Source organism: Rhincodon typus, chromosome 39, assembly GCF_021869965.1.
Source record: "Rhincodon typus isolate 14 chromosome 39, sRhiTyp1.1, whole genome shotgun sequence".
NCBI lineage: Eukaryota > Metazoa > Chordata > Chondrichthyes > Orectolobiformes > Rhincodontidae > Rhincodon > Rhincodon typus.
Genome location: NC_063370.1, coordinates 9223712 through 9228640, shown reverse-complemented (window position 1 = coordinate 9228640; position 4929 = coordinate 9223712). Strand labels below are relative to the sequence as shown.

The 4929-nt window shown below is 47.1% G+C and overlaps 1 protein-coding gene across 4 annotated transcripts in view; it reads right to left on the bottom strand.

The window, feature by feature from the left end:
* Window positions 1-4929, bottom strand: part of ptgir (prostaglandin I2 receptor) — an 85480-nt gene that overhangs the window by 78497 nt on the left and 2054 nt on the right. The window lies entirely within an intron of this gene.

Genomic DNA, 4929 nt, shown 5'->3' with positions numbered 1-4929 from the left:
TGCTAAATTGGCCATAGTGTCTAGCGATGTGCAGGTTAGAGTGGGTTGGCTGTGCTAAATTGGCCACATAGTGTCCAAGGATGTGCACGTTAGGGTGGATTGGCCATGCTAAATTGGGGCAGCTCAGTGGCTCCGCACTTAGCACTGCTGCCTCGCAGCGCCAGAGACCCAGGTTCAATTCCACCCTAGGGAAACTGTATCTGTGTGGAGTTTGCACATTGTCCCAGTGTCTGCCAGGTGCTCTGGTTTCCTCCCACATACCAAAGATGTGCAGGCTAGGTGGATTGGCCCTGCTAAATTACCAATCGGAAATGTGTAGGTTAGGTGGGTTTTAGTGGGGGATGGGTCTGGGTGGGATTCTCTTTGAAGGGTCAGTGTAGACATAGTGTCTAGCAATGTGCAGGTTAGAGTGGATTGACCATGCTAAATTGGCCATAGTATCCAGGGATGTGCAAGCCAAATGGGTTAGCCATGGGGAATGCAGGGTTACAGGGATAGGGTAGAGGGTGGGATGCTGTTCGGAGGGTTGGTGCGAACTCGATGGGCCGAATGACCTGCTTTCACACTGTAGGGATTCTAATGTACCGTAACAAACATGGCAACAGTGTGGAAAATGGCACTCCCACAGCTGCCTTCCCAGTTCCCACTCATTGCAGAGTCAGGAAGGTATAGATTGGGGTGGAAGAAGGGGCCCTCCTTTTCATGCCACTGAATGCTTCCTAACCTGAAGACAATCAGTCAAACAGAATAAATACACATCACAGAAGGAGGCTATTCAGCCCATTTTAACTCTACCAGCACCCTGAAGGAACAACACCATCAATCCCACTGACCCCCCTTTTTACATTTTTAAGAATCACAGAATCCCTACAGTGTGGAAGCAGGCCAGTTGGCCCATCAAGCCCACACCAGCCCTTCAAAGAGCATCCCACCCCAATCCATCCCCCTACCCTATCCCTGTAACCCTGCATTTCCCGTGGCTAACCCATCCAGCCTGAACATCCCTGCACATGGTGGGACAATTTAGCATGGCCAATCCACTCTAATCCACACATCTTTGGACTGTGGGAGGAAACTTGACCACCCAGAGGAAACCCACGTAGACACAGGGAGAACATGCAAACTCCACATAGACAGTTGCCTGAGGGTGGAATCGAACCTGGGTCCCTAGCGCTGTGAGGCAGCAGCGCTAACCACACTGTTCCACCAATCCCATTTCTTTTTGTAAGTTAGTTTTAAATCCGCTTCCAATACCATTGCAGGCAGTGCATTCAAGACCATAACAGCTCAAGACACAAGACTAAAAATGAAACTACACATAAAATTTAGAGAATGCTGAACACTGAATGGGTAGTGGGAGCAGGATGAAGGTATGCTCAAAAATAAAAGCAGTTTATCGTAAAGATATAGCTATAAAGATAAGGATCCCTTCCTTACATTTCTAAAGACATCTTTCACAACTGCAGGGTCCTGCAGTGTACCACAGCTGAAGAAACACATGCGAGGTGTATTAGACATCTGAATTACTAGTTGTGGCTCACAGGGTAACACTCCAAGTGCTGAGAGATAGCAAGAACTGCAGATGCTGGAGTCAGAGATAACACAGTGTGGAGCTGGAGGAACACAACGGGCCAGGCATGAAATTAAAATTCCCCTCCGGGGATTCAGTCCAAACAATCCAGGTTGGCACTCCCGGTGCAGTTCTGAGGGAGCGCCGCATTGTCAGAGGTGTGAGATTTAAATTAAGATCCCAGCTTCCTGCTCAGGCAGGTGTTAAAAAGATGCAGTGGCACTACTTAGAAGAAAAATAGGAGGATTCTCCGCCACCAACCCCACAGTGTCCTCGTCAATGTTTGGCCCTCAAATCAGCAAAATCTGCTCATTATCACATTAATGCCAGAGACTGGCATGTACAAACTGCCAGCTGCGGTTTTTATTTCTTTTACAGCCATAGAGATGTACAGCCTGCTAACAGACCCTTTGGTCCAACTCGTCCATTCCGGTCAGATATCCTAACTTAATCTAGTCCTATTTGCCAGCACTTGGCCCATATCCCTCTAAACCCTTCCTATTCATATACCCATCCAGATGCCTTTTAAATGTTGTAATTGTACCAGCCTCTGCCACTTCCTCTGGCAGTTCATTCCATACACACACCACCCTCTGCGTGAAAAAGTTGCCCCTCAAGTCCCTTTTAAATCTTTCCCCTCTCACCTTAAACCTATGCCCCTCTAGTTTTGGACTCCCTCACCCGAGGAAAATGACCTTGGCTATTCACCCTAACCACGACCCTCATGATTTTATAAGCCTCTATAAGGTCACCCCTCAGCCTCCGGCACTCCAGGGAAAATAGCCCCTGGAAGTGGTGGAGACGGATACAATGACGACGTTTAAAAGGCATCTAGATGGGTGTATGAATAAGAAGGGTTTCGAAGGATATGGGCCAAATGCTGGCAAATGGGACTCAATTAAATTAGGATATCTGGTCGGCGTGGACGAGTTGGTCTGAAGGGTCTGTTTCCGTGCTGTACATCTCTATGATGCTATAATATTTCCTGTTGCATCTCCTCGGTGCCACACAAATTAAAAGTAAACTCGAAATGCTGTTACAGATTGTCCACGATGCTGCATTTAAAAAGAGGCACCAGCCTGACTTTTGGAGTCAAAGAGCACAGCAGTTTGTCACTGAGCTGTGATGTAAGTTTTGACATGAAGAGAATTTATGCAGCATCACCTAACGTCTCAGAAATGCCTTATACAGCCTTTTGTTCATTGGACATGCTGTCAGTAAAACAGCTCAGACAGCATTCCGATCCGCTCTAAGTATAGAGGGAACTTAGAAAAGTCAATCGCTGATCTGGCCGAGCGAAAAGCTATTGTTTAAAAATCGATTATTCTCTAAATAAACGCACGTACCACAGGTGAGCCTGTTGCAGAGTGCCCGAAATTCCAGTCACTGTTACTGAATATCGCGCTGGACCATGTTGGAAGGCAATTAAGAGTCAGTGTAGGACTGAAGAGACATCGCAGCCAGATCAGGTAAAGTACTGCAGGTCTCATAGAAACATCGCAAATAGAAGCAGGAGTAGCTCATTCGGCCCTTCCAGCCTCGTCCCCCCAGTCCATATGAACATGGCTGAGCATCCAACTCAGTCCCCTGTTCCTGCTTTCTCTCTTTAGCTCTAAGAACTATATCTAACTCCTTCTTGAAAACATTCAATCTTTCGGCCTCAACTGCTTTCTGTGGCAGAGAATTCCACAGGATCCCCACTCTCTGGGTAAAGACATTTCTCTTCATTTCAGTCCTAAATGGCCTATTCTATAACCTTAGACTGAGACCCCCTGGTTCTAGACTCCCCAGGCACTGGGAATATCCTTCCAGCGTTTACCCTCGTATGATCCTGCTGGAATTTTGTGTAGCTATGAGATTCCCCCTTCTCCTCCTTCTTTCTTCTAAACTGCAGCCAATATCGTTCCAACCCATCAGTCTCTCTCCACCCCGAAGGAATGTGGGTGAATGAACTGGAGGTGGTTTAAGACCATCCAACTCAGTCTTCAGGCATTGATGCAAACACAAACTACTGCAGATGCTGGGAAATTTGAAAAAAACACAAACCGCATGGACTTTTCAGTTTAACCATCGTTGTTCTGAAGGTCATTGGACCCGAAACGCTAACTCCGATTTCTCTCCACAGATGCTGCCAGACCTGCTGAGCTTTTCCAGCAATTTCCGTTTTTGGACCCGAAACGTTAAATCTGTTTCTCACTCTACAGACACTGATAAGACATGTCGGTTTCTTTGATTTTTGTTTAATTTTTGTGGTCACTCTTCATTGATCCCAGCTGTTTCTATACCCAGATTTTTTTTTAAAAGAATCCCTATAACCTGATCCAAATTCACAAGAGGTCACGTCAGGGATTTGCACAGAGGAAGTTCGAGCCTCCACTTGTCCATTATTCAACCAGATCACAGCAGATAATCAACCTCAATGCTGTTTTCCCCTACAATATCCCTTCATATCTTTGATAGATTTCTAGCTATTAATCTCCATCTTGAACATAATCAATGACTGAGCTTCCCCAGCTTCGAGGTTGTGGAGAATTCTAAAGATTTTCCCATCCTGTGAATGAAGAAACTCATTCACACCTCAGTCCTAAATGGATTACCCCTTATTCTGTGTGCCCTGGTTCTTAGCCCCCAGTGACCCCAGACATGTTCTGAAGAAAGCTCATACAGGACTCAAAAGGGTTAACTCTGTTTTCTCTCCACAGATGCTGCCAGACCCTGCTCGGTTTCGCCAGCGCGTTCTGGTAAATAATATGTAGGTTTGAATGAGATCACCTCTCATTCTTCGAAATTGTAGAGAATACGAACATATCTTCCCAATCAATCAATCATTGATTTTTCACACAACAGTCCCAGCACCATCTGCAGCAAGTCGGGTGTATCTTCATTGTGAATCTAGGGCAGTAATACCTTTCCTGAAGTTAAGGAGACCAGAACTACTGGCAATATTCCAGGAATAGTGTAACCAAGCTCAAATACAATTGAAGCTGGACTTCGAATCGTGGGATCCCGACAAGTGTGGAAACAAGCCATTCGGCCCATCGAGTCCACAACGACCCTCGGAAGAGCATCCCACCCAGACGCAGCACTCCATCCTATCCTCATGTCGCACAGGGCTAACCCACCAACCCTGCACATCCCCGGACACTATGGGGGTAATTTAGCATGGCCAATCCACCCCAACCTGCACACCTTTGGACTGTGGGTCCACACAGACAGTCGCCCGGGGGTGGAACTGAACTCAGGTCCCTGTCTCCAGACCCCTCACACAGATCTCCCCGCGCCCAGATCCCTCACACAGTTCTCCCCGCGCCCAAACCCTCACACAGATCTCCCCGCGCCCAGATCCCCCCGCGCACAGA